Source organism: Nothoprocta perdicaria, unplaced genomic scaffold (assembly GCF_003342845.1).
Source record: "Nothoprocta perdicaria isolate Ctin4 unplaced genomic scaffold, notPer1 scaffold_50, whole genome shotgun sequence".
Taxonomy (NCBI): Eukaryota; Metazoa; Chordata; class Aves; order Tinamiformes; family Tinamidae; genus Nothoprocta; species Nothoprocta perdicaria.
In genome coordinates, this window is record NW_020455755.1 from 503,178 (window position 1) to 521,327 (window position 18,150).

General features: G+C 40.9%; 2 protein-coding genes across 4 annotated transcripts in view; one reads left to right on the forward strand and one right to left on the reverse strand.

The window, feature by feature from the left end:
- PAFAH1B1 (platelet activating factor acetylhydrolase 1b regulatory subunit 1) overlaps positions 1-190 on the reverse strand; it is a 27,766-nt gene extending 27,576 nt beyond the window's left edge. Inside the window, exon 1 of one of the 2 annotated variants that reach the window (XM_026047809.1) lies at positions 175-190. The gene's annotated coding sequence lies outside the window, so the exon portion shown is untranslated. Of the gene's footprint in view, positions 1-62; positions 79-174 lie in introns of those variants that run through there. The other variant, XM_026047808.1, reaches the window with a different exon arrangement.
- Positions 191-511: 321 nt separating this feature from the next.
- Positions 512-18,150, forward strand: part of MNT (MAX network transcriptional repressor) — a 69,647-nt gene continuing 52,008 nt past the window's right edge. The window contains exons 1-3 of one of the 2 annotated variants that reach the window (XM_026047994.1): positions 512-664; positions 1,956-2,047; positions 6,309-6,395. The gene's annotated coding sequence lies outside the window, so the exon portion shown is untranslated. The remainder of the gene's footprint in view (positions 665-1,955; positions 2,048-6,308; positions 6,396-18,150) is intronic. The other variant, XM_026047995.1, reaches the window with a different exon arrangement.

The window sequence follows — 18,150 nt, forward strand, 5'->3', positions numbered from 1 at the left end:
CCCCGTCGCGCCCCCAGCCCCGGCCCCCGCCCAGGCCCGCCGCCCCCCGGCTCCCTCCTCACCAACGGGCGCGGCGGCCATTTTGAGAGCTGAGGAGAAGGAGGGCGGGGGCAGCGGCGGGGAGGAGCGCACCGGGCCCGCCGGGCAGCCGCGCGGGGACGGGGCCGCGCTTACCCGAGCCGCCGCGCCGCGCTCGTGGGGCCGCGGGTGCCGCTCGGCGGGCGGTGTCGCGGGGCGCGGGACGGGACGCGACGGGAGAGCGACTCCGCTCCGCTCTGTCACAGGCGCCGCGGCCGCCGGAGCAGGGAGGAGGGCGGGAGGAGGGAGCGGCGCGGCCCGCGCGCGCACTGCGCATGCCCTGCGCGGAGGGCGGGGACGCGCCCGGAGACCATCTTGGGAGGCCGGGGCGCGCCCGGCGTGCTCTGCGCGCCGCCCTGTCGGCCGGCCGGCCGGCTTTCCCGGCGTGCCCCGCGCGCCTCGCGGTGGGCCGGACCGGACCGGACCAAACCGGACTAAACCGGACTGGACCGGCTCAGAGCGGCTGGGCGCCTTGCGGTCCCTCACGAGGCAGCACCGCATCCTCCCTCACACCTCGCTGAGCGGAGAGCAGGAGGCAGTGCCGTGGCCCTCGGCGTCGAAGCAGCCGTCGAAGGCACGAGGGAGGGTGAGGGAACGGCGGCAGCTGGAGCAGTGCGAGCGTGGCCAGGGCGATCACACTCGGCTGGGGCAGCCTTCTCCCCTAGAGAACAAGAAAATAAACAAGTAAATCGCAAAGCGGCTGTTGCGGCAGCTGCCTTTGGTCTCCCCAGGCAGACAGCGGCGCAGCCTGGCTCGCGAGCAGCCTGCTCCCGCGCAGGGCCGGGTTTATTGAGCGCTGTAGCCCCGCAGAGCTGGGTCGGCGGCTTTGAGGGAGGCATGTCCATCACTCCTGATCCTGCCTGGGGCGAGCACGGAGCCGGGGGCTTGGTCCTGTCTACTACATGTCACCATTGCAGGGTCATCGTCTCCTACAAACCTTGTTTCATTAAATCTCAAGGTATCCTCAAGTTATTATGCCAGTGTAATGATGGTACACGGAGGCATAGACCACTGATAATGTAATGCACCTACGTGCAACCAGTGACTAACAGAAGGAGACAGAGCCCTAGGGAGGCTGCTGGCAACCTTAATTGCCCTGTGACACATGATTAGCCAAGTCCAAGCCAAATACTCTCTTTGCTTTTGTTCTGCAATCCTTACGGACTTGAGTGATTTGTGTGAACCTCAGCAAGGTGCTCAGTGCTGGCCTGGGTGCTGCGCAAGATAGCGCGTGGTGGATGGTAGGCGTGAGCCAAGACTGGACCCAGCCAGTAGAACTGCCTCTCTGCAGTTTATCCACATGCAAAGCAGAGAGAGTCCTGCTGTCACAGGAAGCGGTTACACATGTCGCTATCAAAGGCTGGTGACCAAAGTCACCTCTAATGTTGGCAGACGTTAACAGCATAATTACCCTAGCCACATACGAGGTTTAATATGAGCCATAAAGATTTCTAAAGTGTTGATTTGGGTAAATGAAGCACTCTTGTGTCAGTGTCCCGTACTTCAGGAGTGTGTTCCAATGTCTTGCAAGAAAGAGGGTTGCATCAGGCCATACCATTTTTGTTTTCCATAGTTTTCTGAACTCCTGTGCTGACTTCTGTGATAGAGATACATGCCTGGTTTGCATTTAAGGCAAATGTCAGTGGAAAAAATCAGTCTGAGTCACACGGTGGGTCAAAATAGTAAATCTGCATTATCTTTAGTGCCACTTAGATATACAGAAGAATAATACATGCCCAAATGAAGCTTACTACTCCTTAAATTTTAAATCTGAAAGGATGTTACCCTTTGTTCAGGTTAAACCTCTGAAATTGTTATTTTGCAATTATACTTTTTAAATTTTTAAAAATGCTAAACCAATTTTCTTATCTTTCAAGAGGCCTGCAGTCACTGGTTGGAGTTTTGTGATGTGCTGTTTTTATCTGGACAGGCCCCGAAGTGGCTTAGTGCCTCCCAGTCCTATTTTAAGGTAAAGGATATTAGGTCCTTTGATATTACAGCTAATTATACATTAGAGTGTTCACCAGTATATATATATTGTTATGCACATTGCTTACATGCACAGTGTAACTAGTATCTGTATCTAGTAAGGCTGTCTAGTCCATATTTCTGCAGTTTGGCTATAATGCTACAGTGGATACCGTGTCAAAAGCATTGCTGATGTCAAGGAGAGTCACGTCCAGTTCTCCCCCCTTATCCATGAAGCCAGCCATCTAACTGCAGAATGTCATGTTAGCTGAGCAAAATTTGCTCTAGTAACCTGTACTAGCTGTTCCCAGTCATCTCGTGTGCCCGAGCTTGGTCTCCAGGAGGGTTTGCTGGCCTCTGATCTCTGGAAGTATCCATTATATTATTAGTCTGCAGTGTATAGGATATCTGCAAAACAGAAATTGAAATTTAGGGTAAGACTTTAGAATGGTAAGCCAAAAATATTTACTCCATTTACATTTTTTCATAAAGATTGCAGAATATTAAAAGACTTACTCTGAAGTTTCTTGAAGTTATAACTATATCAAATATTTTGGAATGCATTCTCTTGATAATATTAGCTTTTCTCCAAGAATTCTCGAATCTGTTGCATAGACATTAATGGATTTCTCCATCATTTTTATGAGGTAGGTATTATATTACCCCTTCATAGCTGGAGTATCAGGGATGCCAGAAGTCTAAGTGATTTTGAAATAAACATCTGAAGAAGAGTTGGATATAAAAACACAATCCTTGTGGTTGTTGATTTGGTCTTGGTATAGGTGACACTTCTTATAAATAATGCAGCATTAAGCTTTTTCTTCCCTTTGGTTGTAATATGATTGTTTGATGTTGGGATGAAAAAATATCACAGCTTAACTATGAGGAATTTTAGGACAGGAATCAAATATTTTTCTTGATTGCTACAGTATATCTTGATAATAGAATGAAGCATTCCCTCAGATAACCTCAGCTAGGATGTAGAACAAAATTGCACAGCTCATTCCAATTCCAGCTTCATTTTTTTCTTCATGGTATTCCTAAAGTAAATGTTTATAAATTGCACAGCCATGCCTCACAGTGAGCTGTGGTTCTTCAGTGTACTTTTTTTTACCCTGGAAGATAGCATCTACAGGATAGCACCGTATTTACTACACTGAAGATTGCATATTTGAGAATGTTACATCATGTACTGAGGAATATTTTTCTGCAGACATTCTTTCTTCTAAGCACTGAAAAGTTCATTTATTGATTATTCACACATTGTCTATTAATTAATGTTGTGGTTACTGGTCTATTTGCTTATACATTTCTGTAGCGAAAGAGCGACTATGCCACTGTAACATATAACTTTACAACTGTAACTGTAACTTACAGTATTTACATGCTGTAAGTCCATCCCAGGGCCTGACCTGCAGACTATATGAGCTATTAACAGTTACAGATTTTTGGAAAATGGGAAGACTGCACAAAAGTGCCTCCACATATTTGAACTGAAAGATGAACTGAGCTTTAGGTTGGGAATAAATTCTACTGACACAAATATTGTCATAACTAAATGCCTAAGTACATGGCAAAGAAAAATTAACTTTTAGGTGTGTCATGCTGTTCAATTTAGTGAATCAATGGGCATGTCTACCTCTGTCATTAACCCTGTCATTGGAATATATTACATGAAATGAGTATTTTCTCGTCTTTTTATTCAGCAGCGACTATGTGGTTCAAGCACAGCTTGTTTCTAAACCTATAATGTTTTCCGCCGTTGTCCTTATACATCGAACTACATGCAAAGGTTTCTGTCAGGGTATTTGCTGAATTCCTACATCACTTGGATTTATCTTAAGAAAGACATTCTTTGTGCAACCAAAATATAACCAAAATACTAATTGTGGGAAGATGTTATGCACACAATGCAGAAACATTCAGATTCTTTAGTGTATATTAAGGTTTTAGAAAACCTACTTCCAATACAAATGTGGCTTCTGCTGTATATTAGCAACATAAACAAGAGTACAATCAGTGATGCATCTCTTTTGACCCAGCCTTTCTTAAGAGCATTGAAAAGATGAACAAATCTGGGCTCTAACATGTTTCGATATTGAGAGTTTGGCCATATGCAAAGTGTTCGCCCATTAGTAGAAATTTGTACTCGTGAGCCATTTTTTTGAATTAATAAACAATGTGAAATGATAGAATTTTCAGCAAGTCTTCCAGGGCTTCACATCCATATATCTATTCCATATTGGTTATTATCAAACTGGTCACCACACATAGGTTAGAAGTAGTTTGAACTGATTATTATGACTGTCTGTCTGTCTGCACCTCTACAGAGTCTATGTTACTATGGATACTGTTTTCAAATGGTTCCTTTTTAAAAACAAACAAACAAGCAAAGAAAAGTGTGTGTGTGTTAGTTCAGCAACTGTTTTTCCTAGAATTAAAGTATGAAGGTCCAAGTAAAAGTAGCATTTCATCAGCTAATGAGTTTTATTTTTACTGGCTGTACTCTGACAGAGGACCTTATATAAATTTATTGTTCACCTTTAAATGCAGCTTTATTGAGAGCTGTAAGTCAGTTTCACTTGTTGAGTCACAATTTACCCACTACTACTTTTGCATTTTAGCAAGGCTAAGATCAGGTTATGCTGTGCTACAAGTTCAACCTCCTTTATCACCAAGTTATATATAGAAATTATTTTTTTATGATGATATGAGAACAAGTATTGGATATAGCGACTTTGACGAAGTTTTTTAATATTACAGTATTAATTGCAGATATTTATTGACTTACCTGAATATGTTTCCCATTCCCAAAGTCATAGAAACTTTATAAAAAATAAATTTATTTAAAAGATATATATACTTAATTTTAAAACTTTTATTTCTTGTTTCCAGTACGTTGTTCTTTATAGGTTCATAATGGTTTTATGAATTAAAGCTAAAGCTCTATCAGTAATGTGTAAATTTCAATTAAAAATACAGTAAAGCCATGCAGAAATAATAAAAGATCTAATTTTCTATCTAATTGAGCATGCACTTTTGCATGCAGAAGATGTACACAGTTATCATGCTAATGTGGAGGTGTACTGTAGTTGAACATGCAGATTAGGTCATCATAGACTCCTGCAGCTAATTAGAATAATTTGTGTGAATAAGTACTTGATTTGCATAGAAAACTGCCACAGATACACATGCAGATATTTTAAATCAGATGAATCATTCATCAATCTTATTTCTAACCATATTGCAACTGAAATTAGGAAAAAAAAATAGCTGACTTGTTTCAAGTGCAAGCCTTTGTTGTATTAAGCTTCACTTTTTCCATTCAGACCCATACATTTAGTAATCAGCCTTTAGAATGAAAGAAAACAATTATGCAAACTGCTGGAAGGAATGATACAAAGTGCTTCACTAGTTTGTTTATCAAAGTAAAAATAGAAACTGCAACACCTAAGAGTGTGTCAGTATAAGTGCTCAGGAGGACAAGTGTCCAAAGCATATTAGTATTAAAGAGGGGAGCAGAAACTAACATGAATGCATTCTTAATCCATAGTTATCCCAGATTTGGATTAAACTGCCTTCTGGAGTTTTTTAAAGGCCCATTTCTTATTGAGGTGTTTACCTTTGGTCATACTGTTTCTCCTTCTAATGAGTTCAAATTTAAAAAAAAAACACAGGAGCAGGATACACTTTTCTGCCGAGTGCATCAATGGAATCACTTCTGAGTCAGAAACCGAGACCACAGCAAATATGTTGCTTCTTTAAATTTGTAACCTACCCTGCTCATTATAATAATGTGCAATCATGTATATTATTATATCTGCCACTCTCCAGACCTTCTTCTAAATTCATTCTCCTTTTCTTTTAAAATAGTGAAGCAATACTGGCAAAGTTAAATGACATTGCTTGCATTTTATATGATAATGGTACAGCAAAGGGTACTTTCATTACACCTAACCTATTATTAGAAGATCTTCTCCTATTATTTTTCATACTTCTACAAATTTATTTGCTTAAGTGTAATCCACAGAAATATGATATTGCTTTTAATAATTTCCTCCTTCTAAATCACTTTTAGCCAAAAAGTTCAAGAAAAAAAATGGTTGTCTTAAGAATATTTTGCTTCTATTTTAATATTTTTAGTTGTGGTAAGATATGTAGGTAGACTGTAATTTATGACTGCTATAAAGGAAACTTATCAACAGTAATTGACATTTGGGGGTAATTATATATATTGTTGACATAATGTCTTACTCTTCTAGTCAGAAGTAACCATAAGCTGAGCAGCCTCGAAGACTGAGTTGCCTCTCCAAAAAGATGCTCAACTTGCAGCTGAGGTTATTAACAAGGTAACAGATTTTTAAGATACACACTAAGGTATGTGGGAAACCTGAACAGTAGCTACTCAGAGGAAAATATTTAATCTTGCATGTCTTCTGAACAAAAGTATCTTCCTGAAGACAAGTATTCATCCTTTAAAAATGAAGGGAAAAGGAATGTTCTTTTCTTGATATGCAATCTATTTAACTATTCTAAATTTTAATAAACTGATAATTTATTACCCTATTAGAATCAGCAACATTTCAGGCCCCCCCCCCCCCAAAAAAAAAAAAAAAAAACAGAGCTATTGAGAAGCTATTGATTTGGAAAAACAGAATTGTAAACATTTTATTGAATCTTCATTTCAAAAAAAGTAGAATGTTTACAATCATTAATGTTATAAACAAACTCTCTTTTATATGGGAAGAATGGAAGTTTTCTTTTTTCTGCTTCTATCATGAGTGCTACTTGCCTATCTAGAAGGTTTAGAAATTAAAATCTATCTGTTCTAAAATTGTTGTCAGCTTAAAAAAAAAATGGCCTAAGTGGACAATTTTTGGTCTGCTCAGCATTTGCAGGAGTACTGCAGATTCCTGACTGCCAGGAGGTAGGTGGTTCAGAATACCTTATGAGTCACATCCGTAGGAATCTACCATGCACAAGCCATGGATAGATACTCACACACCCTAATCAAATTATATGTTCCACACATTCTTAAAATGAAACTTTCTGAATGCAGTTATACTTATTAGCTGTGCTGTGATTCAGTATTAAGCTAGCTACAAATTAAATTCTTCAGGGGAATTTGCCTGTTCTTATTGTGTACTTAAATGTTAAAATTTGAATGCATACTGCATTTTTTTTTTGTTAGAGATTGCTTTAATAAACAGCCACAGTTCAAATTTGGGATTGAGAAGAAATTTTAATTGAAGAAAGTCTTAATAATTCTTAAAGACGGGGGAATGAACTCCTTTTGGGTTCATATGCAGAATTCCAGGAGTTTGCATTTTGGCCTGAATAATTTTCGGGCCTGAAGAATTTTCTCTGTCCCCATTTTCAGGCATCATTGTGTTATCTGTATTTACTATTTTATCTTGTATGGCAGCTGTTTTATTATTAAACAGGTTCCATGAAGGAACTACCAGGTTCAAATGTCATTTGTCATTTTACAGCACAAGATGATAGAAAATCTCTTCTAAGCTTTCTGATGTACTGATAAAGCGCAAGATTTATTGATGTAAAATATATCTAACACATCCAATCTGTAGTTCTTTTTTGAAATGTTATATTTACAGAGGTACTTTCAACTTCCTGTTTCAAAAATAAATAAGCAAACAATTTGTCCCTTTTAAAGATTTGTTCAGAAGAATATGAAACAGCCAAAGATCCTGACAATTCAGCAGAGACCAAGAATTCCCTAAATAAGAAGTTTGATTTGCTAAGTTGTTTCGCCTGGTAGCAATATTTCTTAGGACTTTGGATGTTTGTTGAAGAGGATTTTTAAGATCTATATAGGTGAAAGCTAAGAATTTATCAGATAGACAATATGTAGCACGACAAAAAAATACTTTTTCTTTTTTCCTTACTGAGTTGGTAAGGTAATCTTAATAAAGTGTGTTCAATGTTTTCAGGGGGCAACCGTTTGGCATATTATGACAGAATTGCTAAATTTGATAAGGCTTGAAGAGGACCACTTACAACTGAACTAGACTTTAACTTTCCCAGCTGTAATAGATCAACAGTGAATTCTGTATACTTCACCTTTGTACAGCCACCTACATGTGGGCAGGAACAGTCATTTACACTGGTGGCAAACAGCTCAAGAGCTTGCTTCTGAAGCAGGGATACATGAAACTGCCTCAGTCATTTGTCTAAGGCATCAGCCTGCAGAAGGTTAGCCTGCTAGACTGTTGCATGTTCACAAGCAGGTATTCGTACAAACCGTCTCTTCTAGAGCAGGGTATTTATTTTGACACAAGAGATTCCATCTACGCTTCAAGTTAATTATGTTTCTCTCGAGGTTTTTTTGCTACCTAGATGTTTAGGCTAATGCAATCTATGTTAGGTTGTTCAAAAGTGCTTAATGCTGTAATACCTATGTGCTAATCTAAAAAGATGATCAATATCTGAATAGCGGGAGGTAGGAGGACAGCAGGGGATCATCCTAGTTCCCGCAAAATTTATCTTTCAGCTGACTTAAATAGTTGTCCTGATGTATTGCAGTATTATGCTATGTCAAATGTGTACATTTTAATGAGGTGAGTTAATCTTTCTATTCCAGGAATAGACATGGGTAGCATTATCTGTCATTGCTTATGATACTGTATGTATTAGATTGTACAGTTACTCTTGGATTGTCAGACCAGTTAAAGAAGCACAAGCTTTTAAAGGAAACTAAAATGTTTCCTTTAAAACATTCCTTTAATGTCTGCAGAATCAGGAAGAAGAAATCACACTGGATTTGCAGCAGAGATGAAACAAAGAAACATGTGGGTATTGTTGGGACTAAGAAGCAGCAACTGAGGCTTTTGTGATCTGCTGGGCCTCAGCAGCACTCGGCTCCTGCTTGGGTCAGCAGTAGTGACAGCTAAATAGTAGCAAAAGCATCATACACTTTACCAAAAATAATGCCAAATGTCAAGTTTTTATAGCAACTCCTCTGTCCCACAATTAGGATTGTCGTTGTCCACACCTACAAGTCTTCCCAGCCTGTTAGCAAACAGCAACAAGAGTGACAACAAGATGGGGGAAATAAAATACCAGCAGTGCTAAATGTCATGGTTGGAAATGGCAATAGCACTTGTTCAGCAGCCCTTTACCAGCTGAAGATTAAAATATAATGTGGGTCCTTGCTAAGGGGATGCATCACCAGTCAGAAGAATGGAAAATGCTTTCAGATGAAAAAGAGCTGAGGCAGCTGAACGCGGTGGAAGGATCTCTGTGCCAATGAGCTGCTACCTAATAGCTTGGCAGCTTAGTCGCTGGTAAATGCAGGCTTAGAGACTGCAACAGAGCTGCTTCTAGCCTGATGTTTGGACACTGGAAGCTGAAAATCAACTAAGAGTGCTGGATTTTTAAAATATTTTTAGTGTTTGGAGTTCAGTGAGTCTGTGAGCTGTGAGCCATGAAGGGGAGCGAAGTGAAGCCATGCATGGCTGTAAAGCCAGAAGGGAGGCATAGGGTCAAATGAGTGGAAGTCCCTCTATGTAAACTGTGATGAGTAAGGGCTCCATAGTTCAGTAGTAAAGAGAAATTGCTATCAAGAGCAATGTACTTCATGGGGATGTGCCTTTCTGAAGATGCTGGAGGTACAAAGGGGCGCACTAAGAGCAGAATTTGCTCCAGTGTTTTTGTCCCCACTTGCAAGAGAGATCCCTGGCCTGGCTGGAGAGGCCGTTGGCCTGCTGAGCACAAATGAGCTCCGCTGGAGGCAGGAAGCGGCTCATGGAGAACAGGGGTTTATTTCAGTGGCTGGGAGTGTTGGTGGTTGCTATGTGGCTCCTGAATAACCTACAAATTCTTTCAAAGATTGGCAGGAATTTTAATGATAGAAGTTTGCTGAGTAGATGAAACGCATCTCAAAGATAGTCAGGGATGATGATGGTCATGCTGATTAATGGCTCCCTGAAAAGTATGAGAGTGTCCTGATACCTTCTTGAGTGTGGATGCAAGAAAATGAATAGATTTAGTGTGAAGCCAGCAATAGTGCTAGTTAAACATTCCTCTCTTTATGAATATCTAAAATGCTTTCTTCCTCCCTTAAACTATAGAGATGTAATCTTCCTATAATTTTAAGGCTATAAAAGTGAGAAAAAAATACAAAAGATAAACATAATTGCTTTATTTCTGAAAAGGTATCGGCATTTTGGCTAAATGTATAGTTCTGGTGCATACCTGAGATTAATATTGCTAGTGAGCTGAAATATTTACATTTTTTTCCTCAGCTGTTGAAATCCTGTTCATAGCACTGACAGTCTGAAACAACATCCAAAGCCAGAATAAAAGGGAAAGTTTTCCTGTTGTTTCTAATACTTCTATCAGGGATAATAGAGTATAAACATCTACTAACTTAGCAATGCAAACATATGTGTGTATTAATATCTTATTAAAAGTATATACCATGTGGTATATATGTGTGTGTATATACATATCATACAGTATAGACACATACATTCATGCCCACAGTGCTGCCAAAAGCACCAGCTGAACTTGCCGTGCAGACTGAGAAGAAGGAACAGAATTATTTTCATGTGAAGAGGCTTTTCCAGGTTTAACCACATCTGTTACTTCCCATGTAATGCTGCTTTACCATTTCTTCAGTGCATATTTTCAGCTAATAACATTTTTTTTTCTGCTACACTAATCCTCTGAACACTTCCCTGGTGCTGTACTTAAACTGAGCTATTTATCTTGTGGTTTCACAATAAATTTTAGCTGCTCTAAGCCAGCACTTGCTGCTAATGCTACCACCTTCTGCAGTTCCCAATCTCTGCTTCTGTCCCCATGCTGTTCCCTCCCTCCTGCCAAAAGAAATATTTGTGTGATGAATGGGTTGGAGAACTGATGTAAGATAAATACAATCAAACTGGATCAGGTAGCCACATGAAACTATGGGACGTACGAAAGGGCTGCATCCACATAGAAAGGAATGGATCCCTCAACACCAGGGCTGAATTATTACTGGTTTAAACTCCAAAATTTGATCTATGGTGTACTCTCCTCCAACATTCATATACAATAAAAAGAAAAAAAAACCAATCCTGTAATTCCCAATTGGATAAATCAAATACTTCTGTTAACTTTGGTTAAACTATGGCTGCTTAAGAAATCTGGGGATCCACCCCCTGCTATACTTTTCTTGTTGTTGGCCTGATTTGTTTTTTATTGTTTGCAATAAAGTCCACTGGGGCAGGGCCTTTAGGGGGCAAATGTATCTTTGTTTTTTAGTAATGAGGTGATTCCACGAGTGAACATATATTCCAATAAGTAGTGTAAATTTAGTACAATGATTGCAACGAACAAAGAACAGTAATTGCAAATCTTTTTTGATGGATGTAAGAGCTTAACATTAGTTATTTTTACAAAAACATTTTAAAAACATCACAGAACATCATCATACTATATTAGTAATTAGAGGAAAAAACAATTTAAAGCGTTTTTTAAAAAGAGTTGAAATATATGATGGAAACTTAGATGGACTTTTATGGAAAGACTATAACCTCTATTTGTACTTTAAAACACCAGTTACTGCTGGCTGAATCTATGCGTGTAGTAATTGCAGATTATTGGATTTCTTATTGAAGAACAGATAAATATTGTAGTTAGCTCTGTCATCAGTAAAAGCAGAACATTTTTTCTGTATTTTTTTTTATTTTTATACTCAGTTCTTCTGGGATCCTAAGACGATTTCTGAGCTTTAAGTATCATATTTTCCAAAATTCATAAGAAAAAATGGATGAGAAAACTGAAACTAAGTACTTTTCATCTCGAAATTATAGCAGAAAGGTGCAATGAGTCAGTGGCAAAAGTAGGAAGAGAACCAAAAAGCCATCCTTTATGACCGTCTAAGGATGTCTTGGTGTGTAGAGTAGGTGAGAATTTCCCCAGACCTGAGGGAAGAAAGTCTGAAAATATGAATGGCATATAGCTGGAAAGCCTAAAATTCCAGTACATTTTTTTTTTTTTAAGATCTTACAGTAATAAAGTTAATACATAGAGAATTTACAATGTCACACTGTGTGACACTGATAGTACTCTTGAAATCTTTGCTGACATGCACTTGCGTGCTTGAATCTTCATTTTCCACTGCCTTGACTCCTGTGGTGTAATTTACATATTATCAAAATGAATGTTACAAAAATGTTAAATCAAAATTGTGGTCTTTCACACTAAGATTTTACAGGGGTTAATAATAACACAGTGCACAAGTCAAATGGAGAATCTGTGCTGCAGGCATGAGTCTGATACTTCATTCTTTTTGTTTTGATATTATTCTTCATTTATATCAGCATTTTTATTAATTAAAAATAGGCATCAAACTACAGCATTCAAAAACTGCAAAACTCATTGGCTAGTACAAATGGTTGAAAATTGTAGAAGCAGAACAGGATGGAATGGGGGAAGGGAAGTGGGAACAATCTAAAGAACTTGGAAGAGAAGGAGACAAGTTAATTTTATTCTCATTTAGCAATTAAGGGGTGTGTGTCCTTATCCTTCGTAGCAGACAGTTGGAGGAAAGCAAAGAGAGGAGGGGATCGCTGGGCATCGCTTTGTCAGGTTACAGTGAACTGGGTGGATGGAGCAAGAGAGAGAGGTTGCTGTCAGCATCCGCAGTGCAGAAATGTCTTTGCAGGTTGGCAGTCCCTAGCTAGATACCCAGTAGCCCTGGCATTAGCCAGGTGGCCACTTCCCCACTTAGGCTGCCAAGTGAGTTATCGTCAGCTAGGAGCCAGACAGAATGCCAGGTGGCCAGATCCATCTCTCCGTATCCAATTAACGATGACACTGGATCAAAGCCAAGCATGAAGGCGGTGATAAAGCAGGGAGAGGGAGCCACTCTGGGCCACCAGTTCCAATCCCTATGTCAAGTCCAGCTGCTTTTAGTTTTTCTATAGATCTTGATATTTTGAGTCTTCACTTTGAGTTTACTTTTTTTTTTGCTAAACAATCTGCATGAATATTTTGGTTACCTCTGCTCTTCTTCCTCAGCAGCAGTTCTGTGCCTAAGAACAGTAGTGGCCACTACTGTAAATAATGGGCACCAGATATAAACTGCCCAATTCATTTAATTTTTGAACTTTGGTTAACCTAGAGTTCAGAGACTGTGAGCTCATACAGGGATCTCATGGCACAGTCAGATCTCACCTGATTTGTCCTGAATTAGACAAGTCTTTACCCAGGCCTCATCTAGAGCTTAGATATAAGGTCGTTTTTGAGCTCAGCTTTTCATATTGCCTTGCTGTTTGCTAAAACCAGTCGTCATTTAAAGACTTTTTAACCTCAGTGGATTTTGTAAGGTGCTTTTTATTGCATATACCCTACTTAAGGGCTCTGTTTTCTCTGTTGAAATCTGTCACAAAATTACCATAGGTTTAAATGGAAGTATGAAACTCAGAGTCAGAATTTAGGAGACAGGGTAGCCTGGTAAAACTGATGGTTCGAATCATTCTGCATTTTAAAGAAATAGTTGTTATCCACACTGGTGACTGTCCTATGATCCCTGCACAAAATACACCCGCTGTTTAGAGGCCCCACATTTGTTGCCATAGGAGTGAGCCAAAGGTTGAAAATATTTAGACCTGAAGACTTTTCCAGTCCCTAGGAGAAGTCCCATTAGGTTGAAGCATGTCCGTGGGGGAGATTTCTATCAATATTGCATGCATATTGTGAACGAATAGAGGTATCCTCTTAAAATAGGAGTAAACTCTTAACCCCTAAGATACTTCAGGAATGGGAGGAGAGGGAGTACCTAAGACATAGTCTCCTGGAGCCCTCTCCGAGCCTGAAAATAGACTGTTCTGCCTTCACATTGGCAGGTAGGGCAAGATAAACACCCATGAATGAAACAATCTGAGTGGCCCAAAGTGAGATAATAGTTTATAGGAACAGAGCTATATATAGCCCGCAGGATAGAGCAGTTGGAGCTGCAGCAGCATGTGACTCCTGAGCAGCCCGGGAAGGATGCGCTCAGGCTGCACTGGTCTAAAACCTCCAAGTGTCCTGTGGTTGAGAGCAGTGAGACTCCCAGCTGCCCACTAGCGTCAGGGTTTGTGGCTGTGCCTGGGCAGCTGAACTGAATAACCTTTAAAACACTGTTTAGGACAGCTATTAGATTTGTCACTCTGGCTGCTTCATCAGATATGAATACAAGAATGTAAATGTAAGAACAATTGGCTCTACAAGGCAGAAATACCCTCTTGTTTAGAAAGAGATGGTGGGTTTCTCCCCTAACATGAAATAAAGATGATCAGTGATGTTTTCCAGGCTCTCCAACACTTGCTTTGGTTAAATCATGTAGTGCAAATCATGTAATGCCTCCCTATTAGTTTTCTCAGTGATAGGGCAGGAGTAACAGTTTTGATTCATAACTTAATTCATAAGCTTAAAATGAACAAGGTATCAGAGTACTTTTGGATAGAAGAGCTAGTAACCTCATGCATTATAAGCCACAGTTCACTCAGAGTAGCCCTGTGACCTTGAGTTAGCCCCTGTCATCAGTTTCCATAGATGCAAAATGGAGCTAACAATGCTTAATTACCTACTTTATCTACTAAATAGGGTTAAAGCTATGGACATTATGACCATTTAATTACACTTTGTAATGAGCTCTGAAAATAAGTGACTAAGAACAGGTATTGTTGGAGTAAATCACGTTGCTTCTGCATAAGCTTTGGGAAAGTAGGATGCAAAGGCAGATTGCATCTGGAGGGTGAAGCAGCAGGTGCGGACGCAGAGGAAGGCACGGAGTGGCGCGGAGCCACGCGGTGCGCACAGCCAGAGTCGGCTGTATCCCACGGACACGGGGCCTCTTGCTTCTCGCAGATGATGCAGTGCAGCGAGTGCCGAGCACCCTGCCAAGCTCCTTGCATCATCCCGCCTCCTCCCCCTCTCTCTGCCACAGCTGTGATAGTAACAATTATGCTGGGAGGAGTGTGTCTATCTGTGGTGTTTCTACCATTTGATGCCTCTCAGACTCACACAGAGGTGGAGTTTCTGTCTTGCTTACGTGTCTGTGTTTTTAAATACGTCTCTGGTTGTGTTGCTGCTGTGCAGCCGGCGGAGCCACCGCCTGTGTGTGCGCTGCTGCGCTCAGCGCTGCGGCTGGCGCGGGCGGCAGGGCCTGGGCTCGCGGGCTGCGTGCAGCGCTGCGGGCGTGAGTGCTACGGGCGCAGGGCCTGCAGCGCATCCCAGCTCCCCCAGCCCCACTCGGCTCCGTGGCTCCTCGCTCCCTGCACCGCTCCCAGGGCTGTTCTGTGGGACAGCAAGGGGACATTCTGTGCACAAGGGAGGTCAGAAATAGCGAAGGCTCTGTGGGGTGACATGTGGCGCAGCCTCACAGGGCATGGGCTCCCTCCTGGTAGAGGCTGTAGCACTGAGGGAGCAGCCGCAGCTCCTGTTCCTCGTAAACCCCTGGGCCATGGTACGTACGTCAGTTATGTCTTTTACAAATACATGCCCTGCAGCAAAGCAAAGGACAGCTGGAATCCTGCAGAGGACATTCAGTACTCAACAGTACTCTTCCAAATTAATTTAGCTCTAGTTAGTACTCACTTAACAAGGAGAGCATTTTTAGTCCCTGATATTCTGATTCATTTTGGAAAACAAAATAACCAATTGCTGCACGCTGAATAAGTTCAGAAATGTTTCACTGTCTTTGTCTTAAGATAGAAAGAAAGCAGAAAGATTATATGCCGTTTTTTTTTTCTTGTGTTTTGATATAGCTCCTTCTTGAATGATGCCATCATTTTGGAACAGAAGGAAGATGTTTTCATAACAGCTTCCTAAGTGCAGTTAATTCATGCAATACTCTGGCCTGCAAGGATGAAATCAGGGCCCACTGTGATGTTTCGAAGTCCTGACTGCAGGCGTCTGAACATCTCCTGCATAGGTTTGGAGGGTACTTTGCAAGACTTTTTAAGGGTAAAAATAGCTATTTCCTTTGCTTACAGAGGAGTTACTAAATTGATGCTAATTTCAGCGTGCATTTCACGTTCCCCCCTCTGTGTTTGCAAGGGTGTAGCCAGCAAGTTCAGATTTCCTTGCACAAGCCCGTGCGGTGCCGCTGACGGCCGTCCAGGTGCTGCGTGCCGTGGCAGCCGCCTGTAGCGCGGTGTGACGGCTGGTGCAGCGGGTGCAGGCGCTGCTGGAAAAGGCCTGGTGAGATACAGAAAGGCCCTGCCAGTCACTGCAAGCAGTGCTGCCCCCAGGAAATCAAAAATTGCTTGTCTGTTTTGCACCCATGTGCTTTGCAGATTAGAATATGGCTCTAGGTGTTTAGGTGCTTTAAGCCTGACCGTAAGGTTTTTTTTCCTCCCCATAATAATGAAGTGGAACTAAATGATCTATTTTCCAATATGCCACAAGGCTGATTAAATAGAAGACTTGGAAGGGGTTTTAGAGTCAACATTCAGCTTTGGATCTTCTTTTGTTTGTTTGTTATTTTTTGACACTGGTTTGGAGAAGATTACAAAGCTTCAAATGAATATAAATAGTTTCCTGATTAGAAAAGGAAAAAAAAGAAGAACTTAATTTCAATGTTACCCTGAGGAACTGGCAGCTGAAAGCCAACAGTGTGGACTAGTGTAGTAGAACTGTGAAGAGTAACTCCTCACCAAAAGAAAATGAAATTAATCTAGTTGGTTTTGCTTCAAGATGTTCTCCTAGCCTATTTTTTGTGCTTTTACGAACATACTCAAACTAGGAATTAGGAAACTATTTATAACAGTAGCACCCACATAGCTCCTTTCAGCTTTGAAATACTTTCTTAGCATCAAATAAATGAGTTTTGCAACACTTCTGAAATGGCAGAGCAATCATAATAATTTTACTAGTACTTTTTGTCTGTGAAACACTAGTAAATGCATCCTGCCGATATACCTGAGAATAGGTGACCTCCATACTCATGTATAGCGTGTAGAGATACGTGTCAGTTCACACCCACAAACACAGCCCTGTGTGCAGGCACTCGCAGCACTAAGGGCTGATCTTGTCGCTGTAACTCAAGGCTCCTGTGTCTCCTGCCAGCTGTGCAGTTCGGACTGTGTGGAGCCGATTGTCGAGTCATTGCCCGGGAAGCTAAATAGACAGTAGAATACAGAGAGCAAAACCGGGAAGCAGTGTCGGGGAGAACGGCCTTGGACCACAGAGCGGGCAGCCAGTTGGCAGGATGGAAGAGGGAGATGATGCGGGAAAAGAGTGCAGCTCAGAATTGCTCATTTATTTATAGCATTAGCACTAAATAATAAATGTAATAACACTGATATCATGTCTGTTCCCTTTAGGACTTAGATGGGAAGCAATCATAGATGTCTGCATTTACAATTGGGTAGAAAAAGGCACAAGGGGTGCCAGGGAGGTATTGGAGCAGGTTGTCCTGACAAATCAGCAGTGCAGTGGTAGCTTCCTGCTTCTCCACTCCCAAATCCAAACTTCCAGATAGGCCCTCCCTATCCTTGCAATCATGATTTGTTATGGAATGTGGCAGAGTATCAGACAAAGCGCAATGGAAAACTGTACCATGGTACAAGGGAGAAACCTCACAGCATTTTGCAGTTAGTCTTGCTGCATCTGAAGGCATGGGCCAGGTAATCTAATCTGTCTTTTATGCCATTCCTTTCATTGTTTCTTGCATGACACCATTAGGTATTATTGATGAAAACCTTTTGAAAATGAAACCTTAACAGGCTGCTTTTCAGAACTATGGAAGCATAAATGATGTGTACAGCAAATCTTGGGTTACTTTCCCCAGCTAGCTCAGATAGGCTGTTTACATTGTCTGAGTTACACTAATTTGAGAATCTAGGCCACTAAATGCATCATACAGCTTAAATTTTCTTAATCTGTTTATATTCTATATATTTATGGAATGTTTTCTGTATATTGTATGTATTTCTAAATATTTCAGTTCAAATAGGTAGAAATGCAGTAAATCAGTTTGGAAACCTTGGTGGAAAGTAGTGCAGCTTTACATATATCTATCTCTATTTACAGACCTGTGCCACCATAAATAAGTAACATCCAGATGTATTTGTTTACATCAAGATTGCATCTGATATCTTCTAATTA